The sequence below is a fragment of the Salvelinus alpinus genome, chromosome 1, assembly GCF_045679555.1.
Source record: "Salvelinus alpinus chromosome 1, SLU_Salpinus.1, whole genome shotgun sequence".
NCBI classification, from domain to species: domain Eukaryota; kingdom Metazoa; phylum Chordata; class Actinopteri; order Salmoniformes; family Salmonidae; genus Salvelinus; species Salvelinus alpinus.
In genome coordinates, this window is record NC_092086.1 from 11659580 (window position 1) to 11677139 (window position 17560).

Genomic DNA, 17560 nt, shown 5'->3' on the forward strand with positions numbered 1-17560 from the left:
CACTCTCCCTCTCCATCTCCTCCCTCCATCCACTCTCCTCCTCCCTCCATCCACTCTCCTCCCTCCCTCTCCATCCACTCTCTCTCCTCCCTCCATCCACTCTCTCTCTAATCACTCTCCTCCCTCCCTCTCATCCACTCTCTCTCTCTAATCACTATCCTCCCTCCCTCTCTATCCACTCCCTCTCTCTCATCAACAGATATTTCTGTGCATACCTTTCTATTCCTCTATGTATTACTTTTTCATCAAATGTCTGTTCTCCCTCTCACTACCTTTATTCATTATTTCTTTCTATCTCTTCTGCATCTCTCTCACAGCCAATAGCCTCTTCCTCTCTCTTCTGTATCTCTCTCACAGCCAATAGCTTCTTCCTCTCTCTTCTGCATCTCTCTCACAGCCAATAGCCTCTTCCTCTCTCTCTTCTGTATCTCTCACAGTCATTATCCTCTTCCTCTCTCTCTTTTGCATCTCTCGCAGAGGTACCTGAAGAGTTAACCAACCCTGTGAAGGAACCACTACAGACCCTGGTTTGATTCCAGGCTGTATCACAACCGTCTGTGATTGGGAGTCCCACAGGGTGGCGCACATTTGGCCCAGTGTCGTCCGGGTTTGGCCGGGGTAGGCCGTCATTGTAAATAAGAATTTGTTCTGAACTGACTTGCCTAGTTAAATAAAACAGTTACTACTCCCTTCTCCTTTCCAAAACTACTAAACAGTCCACCATATCTCACTTCATTACTCCCTTCTCCTTTCCAAAACTACTAAACAGTCCAACATATCTCACTTCATTACTCCCTTCTCCTTTCCAAAACTACTAAACAGTCCAACATATCTCACTTCATTACTCCCTTCTCCTTTCCAAAACTACTAAACAGTCCACCATATCTCACTTCATTACTCCCTTCTCCTTTCCAAAACTACTAAACAGTCCAACATATCTCACTTCATTACTCCCTTCTCCTTTCCAAAACTACTAAACAGTCCACCATATCTCACTTCATTACTCCCTTCTCCTTTCCAAAACTACTAAACAGTCCACCATATCTCACTTCTTTACTCCCTTCTCCCTTCCAAAACTACTAAACAGTCCAACATACCTCCCTTCATTACTCCCTTCCAAAACTACTAAACAGTCCAACATACCTCCCTTCATTACTCCCTTCCAAAACTACTAAACAGTCCAACATACCTCCCTTCATTACTCCCTTCCAAAACTACTAAACAGTCCAACATACCTCCCTTCATTACTCCCTTCCAAAACTACTAAACAGTCCAACATACCTCCCTTCATTACTCCCTTCCAAAACTACTAAACAGTCCAACATATCTCCCTTCATTACTCCCTTCTCCCTTCCAAAACTACTAAACAGTCCAACATACCTCCCTTCATTACTCCCTTCCAAAACTAATAAACAGTCCACCATACCTCCCTTCATTACTCCCTTCTCCTCTAGCACTGAGATGCAGTGCCTTAGACTGCTGCGCCACTCGGGAGCCCAATGAAGTGAGGTATGTTGGCAGCTTGTGTAGTAGAGAGCTTTGGAAACAGGACCCTGATCAAGGATCATACCTAGCACAACACTAACCACAGATCTAGGATCAATCCTAGCACAACACTAACCACAGATCTAGGATCAATCCTAGCACAACACTAACCACAGATCTAGGATCAATCCTAGCACAACACTAACCACAGATCTAGGATCAATCCTAGCACAACACTAACCACAGATCTAGGATCAATCCTTGCATAACACTGACCACAGATCTAGGATCAATCCTAGCACAACACTAACCACAGATCTAGGATCAATCCTAACACAACACTAACCACAGATCTAGGATCAACCCTAACACAACACTAACCACAGATCTAGGATCAATCCTAGCACAACACTAACCACAGATCTAGGATCAATCCTAACACAACACTAACCACAGATCTAGGATCAATCCTAGCATAACACTGACCACAGATCTAGGATCAATCCTAGCACAACACTAACCACAGATCTAGGATCAATCCTAGCACAACACTAACCACAGATCTAGGAGCAATCCTAGCACAACACTAACCACAGATCTAGGAGCAATCCTAGCACAACACTGACCACAGATCTAGGAGCAATCCTAGCACAACACTAACCACAGATCTAGGATCAATCCTAACACAACACTAACCACAGATCTAGGATCAATCCTAGCACAACACTAACCACAGATCTAGGAGCAATCCTAGCACAACACTAACCACAGATCTAGGATCAATCCTAGCATAACACTGACCACAGATCTAGGATCAATCCTAGCACAACACTAACCACAGATCTAGGATCAATCCTAACACAACACTAACCACAGATCTAGGATCAATCCTAGCACAACACTAACCACAGATCTAGGAGCAATCCTAGCACAACACTAACCACAGATCTAGGATCAATCCTAGCACAACACTAACCACAGATCTAGGATCAATCCTAGCACAACACTAACCACAGATCTAGTATCAATCCCAACGTTCACAGTAAACGCTGCAGATGCCCCATTCAATCAGAAATCCCCTTTAAATACGGATTGAATCCCGGCCCTGGGATCAGATTACACTGTTATTTGAATACATACTAGTATTGTTATTCTTTGTTTCCATTCTAGTTTTACTATTATGGTGGGAAAATAACTTCTGGGAATGTTTGCTTTATGATGTCAGTTTGTTGACCTCTGAATAACATACTTCTGGACAGCTGAATCAAGCACACAATTCTTCAGGAAAATGGCACTTTCTATTTTACGCTGTACTGTCTTGTACGAGAGGCCTTCATAGAAGCCGTTCCTCCATAGGTATCATGTTGTCGGCCTAATTCAGATAAGAACAGCATGCCCAGCGCCATCTCGTACCCTACACTTGTCTGTCCATGTACATCCTGCTCCACAGCAAGCTGCTCTATCCTGAAGTCATTTAATGTCCAGCTAAATTGCATTTTTGATTTATTTCAGAGGTTTAAAAAGGGGGGGGGGGGGGGTTATAACCAGTTCAGAACTTAATTTTGCTGGTCGGAACATTGGAACAGAACTAAAAATATAATGGTTCTCTTCAGAACGAAACAATTGGATAAATAATTTAGGTTCCAATCCCTACAGGAGACAGCAGAGAGCGCACGGCCCCATCCACATCGACGGGGCCGCAGTGGAGAATCCTCAAGTTCCTCTGCGTCCACATCACTGAGGACCTGAAATGGTCCAGCCCACACCGACAGCGTGGTGAAGAAAGCACAACAGCGCCTCTTCAACCTCAGGAGGCTGAAGAAATTCGACTTGGCACCTAAAACCCTCACAAACTTTTACAGATACACAATTCTATCACCGCCTGGTAAGGCAACTGCACTGCCCACAACCGCAGGGCTCTCCAGAGGGTGGTGCGGTCTGCCCAACGCTTCACCGGGGGCACACTGCCTTCCCTCCAGGACATCTACAGCACCCGATGTCACAGGAAGGCCAAGAAGATCATCAAGGACCTGTTCACCCCGCTCCCAGAGGTGACTTGTTGCTATTATAAACTGGTTACCAACACAATTAGAAGTGTCATTTTTTTTATTGAACAAAATTACTTATTTACTGTTCTAATTACGTTGGTAACCAGTTTTCAAGGACCTCAGCCACCCGAGACCTGGCCTGTTCAACCCAATACCACTGTCACTAACCGACTACCACCAGGTACTCTACCCTGCACCTTAGAGACTGCTGCCCTATGTACATAGAGTCATTGAACACTTTTAATAATGTTTACATACGGTTTCACCCACTTCATATGTATATACTGTATTCTAGTCAAGGATCATCCTATACAACTACTGCTGTACACATCTTATCTATTCATATACTGTCCATACTGTCTACACACCATCTATACATACCATTCTACACACCATCTATACACACCATTTATACACACCATCTATACATACCATTATACACACCATCTATACACACCCCATCTATACACCCCATCTATTCACCCCATCTATTCACCCCATATATACACACCATCTACACACACCATTATGCACACCATCTACACACACCGTCTATACACACCATCTATACACACCTTTATACACGCCATCTATACACACCATCTATATACACCCCATCTATACACCCCATCTATACACCCCATCTATACACACCCCATCTATACACACCCCATCTATACACCCCATCTATACACCCCATCTATACACACACCATCTATACACCCCATCTATACACACACACACCATTATACACACCATCTATTCACCCCATCTATACACACACCATTATACACACCATCTATACACCCCATCTATACACACACCAATATACACCCCATCTATACACCCCATCTATACACACACACCATTATACACCCCATCTATACACCCCATCTATTCACCCCATCTATACATACCATTATACACCCCGTCTATACACACCCCATCTATACACACACCATCTATACACCCCATCTATACACCCCATCTATACACACACCATTATACACACCATCTATACACCCCATCTATTCACCCCATCTATACACACACCATCTATACACCCCATCTATACACCCCATCTATACACACCATCTACACACACCATTATGCACACCATCTACACACACCATCTATACACACCGTCTATACACACCGTCTATACACACCATCTATACACACCTTTATACACGCCATCTATACACACCATCTATACACCCCATCTATACACACCCCATCTATACACACCCCATCTATACACCCCATCTATACACCCCATCTATACACACACCATCTATACACCCCATCTATACACCCCATCTATACACACACACACCATTATACACACCATCTATTCACCCCATCTATACACACACCATTATACACACCATCTATACACCCCATCTATACACACACCATTATACACCCCATCTATACACCCCATCTATACACACACCATTATACACCCCATCTATACACCCCATCTATTCACCCCATCTATACATACCATTATACACCCCGTCTATTCACACCCCATCTATACACCCCATCTATACACCCCATCTATTCATCCCATATATACACACCATCTACACACACCATTATGCACACCATCTACACACACCATCTATACACACCGTCTATACACACCATCTATACACACCATACACGCCATATACACACCATCTATACACACCATCTATACACACCATTATACACGCCATCTATACACACCATCTATACACACACCATTATACACCCCATCTATACACCCCATCTATACACACCCCATCTATACACACACCATCTATACACCCCATCTATACACCCCATCTATACACACACCATTATACACACCATCTATACACCCCATCTATACACACCATCTATACACACACCATTATACACCCCATCTATACACCCCATCTATACACCCCATCTATACACACCATCTATACACACACCATTATTCACCCCATCTATACACACCATTATACACCCCATTATACACACTGTCTATACACACCGTCTATACACACCATCTATACACACTGTCTATACACACCGTCTATACATACCATTATACACACCGTCAATACACACCGTCTATACACACCATTATACACACCGTCTATACACACACCATCTATACATCTTCTATACACCATCTATACACACACCATTATACACACCGTCTATACACACACCATCTATACATCTTCTATACACCATCTATACACACCATCTATAAACACACCATTATACACACCATCTATACACACAGTCTATACACACCATCTATACATCATCTATACACCCCATCTACACACACCATTATACACACCATCTATACACACCATCTATACACACCATCTATACACACCATCTATACACACCATCTATACACACCATCTATACACACCATCTATACACACCATTATACACTGAGTGTACAAACATGAACAAGAACTAACATTGAGTTGCCTTCAGAACTGCCTCAGTTGGAAAGTGTTCCACAGGGATGCTGGCCCATGTTGATGCCAATGCTTCCCACAGTGGAGTCAAGTTGTCTGGATGTCCTTTCGGTGTTTGACTATTCTTGATACACACAGGAAACTGTTGTGCGTGGGAAACCCAGCAGAGTTTCAGTTCTTGACACAAACTGGTGCACTTGGCACCTACTACAATACCCCGTTCAAAGGCACAAATATTTTGTCTTGCCCATTCACCCTCTGAAGGGCACACAGACACAAGCCATGTCTCAATTGTCTCAAGGCTTAAAAATCCTTATTTAACCTGTCTCCTCCCCTTCATCTACACTGATTGAAGTGGATTTAACAAGTGACATCAATAAGGTATCATAGCTTTCATCTGGATTCACCTGGTCAGTCTATGTCATGGAACGAGCAGGTTTTCCTGATGTTTTGTACAATCCATGTATATTTAAGCAATGTAGGCCAGAGGAGGTGTGGTATATGGCCGTTCTCAGACACAACGCATCACAGAGTCTACAGCCTGGATACAGCCCTTAGCCGTGGTATATTGCTCATATACCACAAAACCCCGATGAGCCTTATTGCTCATTATTAACAGGTTACCAATGTAATTAGACCAGTAAACAAGTCGTTTAGTTTCATACCCATGTTATATTGTCTGATAAATGTATTTATATATTTTTTTGATACTAACATTTCTCATTCTGATATTTCTTAATTTCCTGGATTATGTGTGTATTGTTTTGTATTGCTAGATATTACTACACTGTTGGAGCTAGAAAACACAAGCATTTCGCTGCACCTGCGATAACATCTGCAAATCTGTCTATGCAACCAATAAAACATTGACTTGGGTAGAAGTTTCCTCTAGCAGGCACAGATCTAGGATCAGTTGACACTCACCAGAATCTATGTTCAGTTTTCCTGACAAAGGAGGCAGATTTTTTTTGTCCTGTTGCTAGGATACCAATGTCCACCAGTGAGTAATGGGATGTCTATGTAATAAACCAAGTCATGTAGTAGGAGATACATCTCTATAATGTTTATATAGATAACTGGGATTAATGATGTGGTTTACTGCCAACCATAACCATGCCACTGTACTGATGGTCAGATAGGGGTTAATACACTGGGTTAATGAGTCCCAGGGGCTGGTATAGAGGGGTGGTCAGATAGGGGTTAATAACCTGGGTTAATGAGTATCAGGGGCTGGTATAGAGGGGTGGTCAGATAGGGGTTAATAACCTGGGTTAATGAGTCTCAGGGGCTGGTATAGAGGGGTGGTCAGATAGGGGTTAATAACCTGGGTTAAGGAGTATCAGGGGGCTGGTATAGAGGGGTGGTCAGATAGGGGTTAATAACCTGGGTTAATGAGTCTCAGGGGGCTGGTATAGAGGGGTGGTCAGATAGGGGTTAATAACCTGGGTTAAGGAGTCTCAGGGGGCTGGTATAGAGGGGTGGTCAGATAGGGGTTAATAACCTGGGTTAATGAGTATCAGGGGCTGGTATAGAGGGGTGGTCAGATAGGGGTTAATAACCTGGGTTAATGAGTCTCAGGGGCTGGTATAGAGGGGTGGTCAGATAGGGGTTAATAACCTGGGTTAATGAGTCTCAGGGGCTGGTATAGAGGGGTGGTCAGATAGGGGTTAATGAGTCTCAGGGGCTGGTATAGAGGGGTGGTCAGATAGGGGTTAATAACCTGGGTTAATGAGTCTCAGGGGGCTGGTATAGAGGGGTGGTCAGATAGGGGTTAATAACCTGGGTTAAGGAGTATCAGGGGCTGGTATAGAGGGGTGGTCAGATAGGGGTTAATAACCTGGGTTAATGAGTCTCAGGGGCTGGTATAGAGGGGTGGTCAGATAGGGGTTAATAACCTGGGTTAAGGAGTATCAGGGGGCTGGTATAGAGGGGTGGTCAGATAGGGGTTAATAACCTGGGTTAATGAGTCTCAGGGGCTGGTATAGAGGGGTGGTCAGATAGGGGTTAATAACCTGGGTTAATGAGTCCCAGGGGCTGGTATAGAGGGGTAGTCAGATAGGGGTTAATAACCTGGGTTAAGGAGTATCAGGGGCTGGTATAGAGGGGTGGTCAGATAGGGGTTAATAACCTGGGTTAATGAGTCTCAGGGGGCTGGTATAGAGGGGTGGTCAGATAGGGGTTAATAACCTGGGTTAGTGAGTCTCAGGGGCTGGTATAGAGGGGTGGTCAGATAGGGGTTAATAACCTGGGTTAATGAGTCCCAGGGGCTGGTATAGAGGGGTAGTCAGATAGGGGTTAATAACCTGGGTTAAGGAGTCTCAGGGGCTGGTATAGAGGGGTGGTCAGATAGGGGTTAATAACCTGGGTTAAGGAGTCTCAGGGGGCTGGTATAGAGGGGTGGTCAGATAGGGGTTAATACACTGGGTTAAGGAGTCTCGGGGGCTGGTATAGAGGGGTGGTCAGATAGGGGTTAATAACCTGGGTTAAGGAGTCTCAGGGGGCTGGTATAGAGGGGTGGTCAGATAGGGGTTAATAACCTGGGTTAATGAGTCCCAGGGGCTGGTATAGAGGGGTAGTCAGATAGGGGTTAATAACCTGGGTTAAGGAGTCTCAGGGGCTGGTATAGAGGGGTGGTCAGATAGGGGTTAATAACCTGGGTTAAGGAGTCTCAGGGGGCTGGTATAGAGGGGTGGTCAGATAGGGGTTAATACACTGGGTTAATGAGTCTCAGGGGCTGGTATAGAGGGGTGGTCAGATAGGGGTTAATAACCTGGGTTAATGAGTCTCAGGGGCTGGTATAGAGGGGTGGTCAGATAGGGGTTAATAACCTGGGTTAAGGAGTCTCAGGGGCTGGTATAGAGGGGTGGTCAGATAGGGGTTAATACACTGGGTTAATGAGTCTCGGGGGGCTGGTATAGAGGGGTGGTCAGATAGGGGTTAATAACCTGGGTTAAGGAGTCTCAGGGGGCTGGTATAGAGGGGTGGTCAGATAGGGGTTAATAACCTGGGTTAAGGAGTCTCAGGGGCTGGTATAGAGGGGTGGTCAGATAGGGGTTAATAACCTGGGTTAATGAGTCTCAGGGGGCTGGTATAGAGGGGAGTGAGGAGGGTCATATTAAGACAAACACACAGCTAATGGATGGATAACAATAATTCTCCAGGACTGTATTCTGTTTGTAGGCCTGTTCAGTGAGGATGGTGAGAGATGAGAAGCTGGTCTGACTTGTTCTACTGTTAGCTACAGTTCAGGAGGAAATGAAGATGACAAAAAAAGATTCTCAAAAGGAGCGGAAGACACACACACAGATTCAAACACAGAATTAACAAATAATATGGTGTATTCTTTCTCACAAACGCACACACACATGCACGCCCGCAGGCACACACACAGGCACACACACACACGCAGGCACACACACACGCAGGCACACACACACACATGCAGGCACACAGGCACACGCAGGCACACACAGGCACACGCAGGCACACACAGGCACACACACGCAGGCACACGCAGGCACACACACGCAGGCACACGCACGCAGGCACACGCACGCAGGCACACGCAGGCACACACACGCAGGCACACGCAGGCACACACACGCAGGCACACACACGCAGGCACACGCAGGCACACACACGCAGGCACACACACGCAGGCACACGCAGGCACACACACACATGCAAGCAAACACACACACACACACGCAGGCACGCACACACATACACACACAGGCACACGCAGGCACACACACACACGCAGGCACACACACACACACAGGCACACACACACATGCTGACTCAAATGAGGAAGACAGACCAACATTTCTCAACAATGGGTTGATCAACAATATTAACTTGTAGTTTCACACCAACAACCAACAGAAAGACTAATGCATTATTACTGGTTATAATAACTTAGTTATTACAGTGATCCCTCGCCACTTCGCGGTTCACTTATCGCGGATTCGCTATTTCGCGGATTTTCATAATGCATTTTTTATTTTTTTTTGGTGCATTGTGCTCTGCATTCTGATTCGCTAAAAACTCACTCCCGCTTCTTGTATCAAAACATGCTACGAATTGTGTTATCATTTTGTCGTCTCGTGCAGTTATGTGTACGTACATAAAACAGCTTGGCAAATTTACATTAAGTTGGCCAGGAAGGAAGGAAGGACTAACGCTTGGTCGCTTAGCAACCATGGTGCGAATGGCCACTGAACTTAAGCGAGTAGCTGAGGAATGGGACCCTTTGATGAGCCGTTCATTACAGTTCTCCAACGTAATCGATGGTGGCATGTCGGTGTACAAGGATCTTTTTGCAAAGAAGAAAAAAGAGCGACAACAGCTGCCTATCACTATGCTCTTCTCCCGAACAAACACACCTGCACCGCGGGCTTCAGAAGAAGAGAACACTGCAGAGCGCAGTCAGGATGCAGCGGCCCAGTCTGAAGAGCAGTGAAACGGCCTACACGTGAGTCACTGTATTTGTATACATGTAATAGTTGCTAATTGTAAAAAAAAAAGAAGTTTTCTATTTCGCGGATTTCACTTATCGCGGGTCATTTTCGGAACGTAACCCCCGCGATAAACGAGGGATTACTGTATATACAGTGGGGAGAACAAGTATTTGATACACTGTCGATTTTGCAGGTTTTCCTACTTACAAAGCATGTAGAGGTCAGTAATTTTGATCATAGGTACACTTCAACTGTGAGAGACGGAATCTAAAACAAAAATCCAGAAAATCACATTGTATGATTTTTAAGTAATTAATTTGCATTTTATTCCATGACATAAGTATTTGATACATCAGAAAAGCAGAACTTAATATTTGGTACAGAAACCTTTGTTTGCAATTACAGAGATCATACGTTTCCTGTAGTTCTTGACCAGGTTTGCACACACTGCAGCAGGGATTTTGGCCCACTCCTCCATACAGACCTTCTCCAGATCCTTCAGGTTTCGGGGCTGTCGCTGGGCAATACGGACTTTCAGCTCCCTCCAAAGATTTTCTATTGGGTTCAGATCTGGAGACTGGCTAGGCCACTCCAGGACCTTGAAATGCTTCTTACGGAGCCACTCCTTAGTTGCCCTGGCTGTGTGTTTCGGGTCGTTGTCATGCTGGAAGACCCAGCTACGACCCATCTTCAATGCTCTTACTGAGGGAAGGAGGTTGTTGGCCAAGATCTCGCGATACATGGCCCCATCCATCCTCCCCTCAATACGGTGCAGTCGTCCTGTCCCCTTTGCAGAAAAGCATCCCCAAAGAATGATGTTTCCACTTCCATGCTTCATGGTTGGGATGGTGTTCTTGAGGTTGTACTCATCCTTCTTCTTCTTCCAAACACGGCGAGTGGAGTTTAGACCAAAAAGCTCTATTTTTGTCTCATCAGACCACATGACCTTCTCCCATTCCTCCTCTGGATCATCCAGATGGTCATTGGCAAACTTCAGACGGGCCTGGACATGCGCTGGCTTGAGCAGGGGGACCTTGTGTACGCTGCAGGATTTTAATCCATGACGGCGTAGTGTGTTACTAATGGTTTTCTTTGAGACTGTGGTCCCAGCTCTCTTCAGGTCATTGACCAGGTCCTGCCGGGTAGTTCTGGGCTGATCCCTCACCTTCCTCATGATCATTGATGCCCCACGAGGTGAGATCTTGCATGGAGCCCCAGACCGAGGGTGATTGACCGTCATCTTCAACTTCTTCCATTTTCTAATAATTGCGCCAACAGTTGTTGCCTTCTCCCCAAGCTGCTTGCCTATTGTCCTGTAGCCCATCCCAGCCTTGTGCAGGTCTACAATTTTATCCCTGATGTCCTTACACAGCTCTCTGGTCTTGGCCATTGTGGAGAGGTTGGAGTCTGTTTGATTGAGTGTGTGGACAGGTGTCTTTTATACAGGTAACGAGTTCAAACAGGTGCAGTTAATACAGGTAATGAGTGGAGAACAGGAGGGCTTCTTAAAGAAAAACTAACAGGTCTGTGAGAGACGGAATTCTTACTGGTTGGTAGGTGATCAAATACTTATGTCATGCAATAAAATGCAAATTAATTAGTTAAAAATCATACAATGTGATTTTCTGGATTTTTGTTTTAGATTCCGTCTCTCACAGTTGAAGTGTACCTATGATAAAAATTACAGACCTCTACATGCTTTGTAAGTAGGAAAACCTGCAAAATCGGCAGTGTATCAAATACTTGTTCTCCCCACTGTATATACTTATCATAGTAAGATATAATATCCCTTATAATCATTTATTATCAGCTCTAGGATCAGCTGAACAACAGCTCTAGGATCAGCTGACTGACAGATCTAGGATCAGCTGACTGACAGATCTAGGATCAGCTGACTTACAGCTCTAGGATCAGCTGACTGACAGCTCCAGGATCAGCTGACTGACAGCTCTAGGATCAGCTGACTGACAGATCTAGGATCAGCTTCCCCTCCCCCCAATACTAACCTGAACTACAGATCTAGGATCAGCTTCCCCTCCCCCCCAATACTAACCTGAACTACAGATCTAGGATCAGCTTCCCCTCCCCCCAATACTAACCTGAACTACAGATCTAGGATCAGCTGACTGACAGCTCTAGGATCAGCTTCCCCTCCCCCCAATACTAACCTGAACTACAGCTCTAGGATCAGCCTCCCCTCCCCCCAATACTAACCTGAACTACAGATCTAGGATCAACTTCCCCTCCCCCCAATACTAACCTGAACTACAGCTCTAGGATCAACTTCCCCTCCCCCCAATACTAACCTGAACTACAGGTCTAGGATCAACTTCCCCTCCCCCCAATACTAACCTGAACTACAGATCTAGGATCAGCTTCCCCTCCCCCCAACACTAACCTGAACTACAGATCTAGGATCAGCTTAGTGGTGCACTATATAGGGAACAGGGTGCCAAAGTAGTGCACTATATAGGGAACAGGGTGCCAAAGTAGTGAACTATATAGGGAATAGGGTGCCATTTGGAGCGCAGATGTCTCCAACCCTTCTACCCTGGTCCTGATATTTCTGACCAGCGTTCAACATCAATAATGTAAGATTATTCAGATGAATAATAAATAGTCTCTATGAATCAATATTTAATGATGGTGAATCTTCTCTTTAAAGTCAATCTGTTTAATCTATCTGTGTCTACACTCAGGCGGTGGTCAGAGGCCGTGCCCTAAATGGCAACCTATTCACTGTATAGAGCCCTACTTTGGCACCCTATTCCCTATATAGTGCACTACTTTGGCACCCTATTTCCTTAGGATGCAGGCAGAGTGCTGATGTCAGTGTAATGCCCTCTAGGCATACTAGGGAGCTGGTTAAACAACTACGTAGGGATAGGACCCATCTAGGGTGCTGGTTAAATACCTACGTAGGGATGGGACCCATCTAGGGAGCTGGTTAAACGTGAAGGGACCAATCTAAGGTGCTGTTTAAACGTGTAGGGATGGATCCCAAACGACTCTTCGTTCAAAAAGCTTAATAATCGATCTAGAACCATGAAAGAAATATATATATCCAAAGTAAAGCCTAAAAGGTAGGCTACCATTATGTCAGATCGGGAAATGCGCGTTGAAATACATTTTTAGCTGGCCAAATTATTAGATGGCCTGTACTGAAAATATCAGCGTGGACCAGATTGATTAACTCTCCACGGTATTTAATGTTCCTGCACTGGGGATTCGCCCTCTTTAGAGAATAATTTTGTAATTTCTTTGCAGAAACACTTTCCGTTCGTTCGCGAACGACTCATCACTAGCCATTAGAGCAAGGCAGGGTCTGCTGACAGGCTCTCTGGTTCAGGCTCTACTTGTTCCTCCACCTAAATCACTACCTAAACCGGACCTCAATAGAGAAACGAGTGTAGGCCTACACTTAATAAGTAGGGGAGAGCGTTTGCTGTAATTTAGAGCAACATTTAAAAAGGGGCCACTGTGTAGAGAGAACACACTAGACTACTGTAGGCCTAGCTCCTTCCCGAATGGGAAACGTTTTCTGTATCTGATGTCTTTCAAAAGTACAAAAACTGTTTACAGATAGGACTACGGCAGGCTTTCCGATGTCAGGTGCTTTCCCTCAACTTTATCAATGCGCGCAAAATCATCTATAGACAATCAACGCGCATCAAATGAGCAAATCTCTCTGCAACTGCGTCAATCACCCGACAATTTACCACGGAAACTCCTCAAACCTACAAGCAAAACAACACACACAACATTATACTGTTGCATTAGATGATAAATTATGTATCTTACCTTTTTAGCAAAGGACACTTGTTCTGTAAAACTTTTCTTGCGCAGAAATCAAACTATTTCTCCTGCGTCTCTCTCTCTCTCACTCTCACTTTCTCTGAGCAGGAAATAAACGTATCTACCAATAAGATCGGTACACACAAAATGACACCAGTCTTTTTGTACATCCGTTACTTCGTTACTGATGTCTTCTGTAGCTGTACACGTCTTTCCCCGGTTAAAGAAAAGACTGTGGTTTCTTTGTTCAACCTGGTCTCAGAGCATTTCATATTATTCTTTACGCAAACCCGAGATACAAAACATAATATATCATACAAAAGAAAGTATGTATTATTTTGTGGATGTCCATCACCCATTTAGTAGGATATTTTACGAATTACAATTTGCATTATATGTTACGAATTTGAAAAACGTACAATGTTACGAAATTGTAGGTAGACTCGCTAACGTTAGCTAGGCTAGGGTTAGGTTAAATGTTTAAGGTTAGGTTTAGGGGAAGGGTTAGCTAACATGGCAAGTAGTTGAATAGTAGCTAAATTGCTAAAATGCTAACATTGTCCATGATGAGATTAGACCTCGCAACCTTTGACATTCGCGTTCACGTTCACCCATCCACCCCAACCAACCACCCTCTTTTCATTTTTGGTCTTAAGTAACCATCTGTCTTATGTAACCACACCAAAAATAACATATCATACTAAAGGGAGTGTCTCGTTTTTACGTAAAGAATAATATGAAATGCTCTGAGACCAGGTTGGGTTGTTTGTTGAGAGGAGACATTAAATAAAGCAGGCTTGTTCTCTCTAGGGGTCTACTAGTACTATCCCTTGTTCTCTCTAGGGGACTACTAGTACTATCCCTTGTTCTCTCTAGGGGACTACTAGTACTATCCCTTGTTCTCTCTAGGGGACTACTAGTACTATCCCTTGTTCTCTCTAGGGGACTACTAGTACTATCCCTTGTTCTCTCTAGGGGACTACTAGTACTATCCCTTGTTCTCTCTAGGGGACTACTAATACTATCCCTTGTTCTCTCTAGGGGTCTACTAGTACTATCCCTTGTTCTCTCTAGGGGACTACTAGTACTATCCCTTGTTCTCTCTAGGGGACTACTAGTACTATCCCTTGTTCTCTCTAGGGGACTACTAGTACTATCCCTTGTTCTCCCTAGGGGTCTACTAGTACTATCCCTTGTTCTCTCTAGGGGACTACTAGTACTATCCCTTGTTCTCTCTAGGGGTCTACTAGTACTATCCCTTGTTCTCTCTAGGGGACTACTAGTACTATCCCTTGTTCTCTCTAGGGGACTACTAGTACTATCCCTTGTTCTCTCTAGGGGACTACTAGTACTATCCCTTGTTCTCTCTAGGGGACTACTAGTACTATCCCTTGTTCTCTCTAGGGGACTACTAGTACTATCCCTTGTTCTCTCTAGGGGACTACTAGTACTATCCCTTGTTCTCTCTAGGGGACTACTAGTACTATCCCTTGTTCTCTCTAGGGGACTACTAGTACTATCCCTTGTTCTCTCTAGGGGACTACTAGTACTATCCCTTGTTCTCTCTAGGGGACTACTAGTACTATCCCTTGTTCTCTCTAGGGGTCTACTAGTACTATCCCTTGTTCTCTCTAGGGGACTACTAGTACTATCCCTTGTTCTCTCTAGGGGTCTACTAGTACTATCCCTTGTTCTCTCTAGGGGACTACTAGTACTATCCCTTGTTCTCTCTAGGGGACTACTAGTACTATCCCTTGTTCTCTCTAGGGGACTACTAGTACTATCCCTTGTTCTCTCTAGGGGACTACTAGTACTATCCCTTGTTCTCTCTAGGGGACTACTAGTACTATCCCTTGTTCTCTCTAGGGGACTACTAGTACTATCCCTTGTTCTCTCTAGGGGACTACTAGTACTATCCCTTGTTCTCTCTAGGGGACTACTAGTACTATCCCTTGTTCTCTCTAGGGGACTACTAGTACTATCCCTTGTTCTCTCTAGGGGACTACTAGTACTATCCCTTGTTCTCTCTAGGGGTCTACTAGTACTATCCCTTGTTCTCTCTAGGGGTCTACTAGTACTATCCCTTGTTCTCTCTAGGGGACTACTAGTACTATCCCTTGTTCTCTCTAGGGGACTACTAGTACTATCCCTTGTTCTCTCTAGGGGACTACTAGTACTATCCCTTGTTCTCTCTAGGGGACTACTAGTACTATCCCTTGTTCTCTCTAGGGGTCTACTAGTACTATCCCTTGTTCTCTCTAGGGGTCTACTAGTACTATCCCTTGTTCTCTCTAGGGGACTACTAGTACTATCCCTTGTTCTCTCTAGGGGACTACTAGTACTATCCCTTGTTCTCTCTAGGGGACTACTAGTACTATCCCTTGTTCTCTCTAGGGGACTACTAGTACTATCCCTTGTTCTCTCTAGGGGACTACTAGTACTATCCCTTGTTCTCTCTAGGGGACTACTAGTACTATCCCTTGTTCTCTCTAGGGGACTACTAGTACTATCCCTTGTTCTCTCTAGGGGACTACTAGTACTATCCCTTGTTCTCTCTAGGGGACTACTAGTACTATCCCTTGTTCTCTCTAGGGGACTACTAGTAATATCCCTTGTTCTCTCTAGGGGTCTACTAGTACTATCCCTTGTTCTCTCTAGGGGACTACTAGTACTATCCCTTGTTCTCTCTAGGGGTCTACTAGTACTATCCCTTGTTCTCTCTAGGGGACTACTAGTACTATCCCTTGTTCTCTCTAGGGGTCTACTAGTACTATCCCTTGTTCTCTCTAGGGGACTACTAGTACTATCCCTTGTTCTCTCTAGGGGACTACTAGTACTATCCCTTGTTCTCTCTAGGGGACTACTAGTACTATCCCTTGTTCTCTCTAGGGGACTACTAGTACTATCCCTTGTTCTCTCTAGGGGACTACTAGTACTATCCCTTGTTCTCTCTGGGGGACTACTAGTACTATCCCTTGTTCTCTCTGGGGGACTACTAGTACTATCCCTTGTTCTCTCTAGGGGACTACTAGTACTATCCCTTGTTCTCTCTAGGGGACTACTAGTACTATCCCTTGTTCTCTCTAGGGGACTACTAGTACTATCCCTTGTTCTCTCTAGGGGACTACTAGTACTATCCCTTGTTCTCTCTAGGGGTCTACTAGTACTATCCCTTGTTCTCTCTAGGGGTCTACTAGTACTATCCCTTGTTCTCTCTAGGGGACTACTAGTACTATCCCTTGTTCGACAGAATAAGTTGTGCCTAACTGGAGACAGTACTTTGGTCAAGGAGTCCAAG

General features: G+C 44.6%; 1 protein-coding gene across 1 annotated transcript in view; it reads right to left on the minus strand.

Annotated features, from left to right (window-relative positions):
- Positions 1 to 14428, minus strand: part of arhgdig (Rho GDP dissociation inhibitor (GDI) gamma) — a 53048-nt gene extending 38620 nt beyond the window's left edge. The window contains exon 1 of the mRNA XM_071375788.1: positions 14269 to 14428. The gene's annotated coding sequence lies outside the window, so the exon portion shown is untranslated. The remainder of the gene's footprint in view (positions 1 to 14268) is intronic.
- Between the last annotated feature and the right edge of the window lie 3132 nt (positions 14429 to 17560).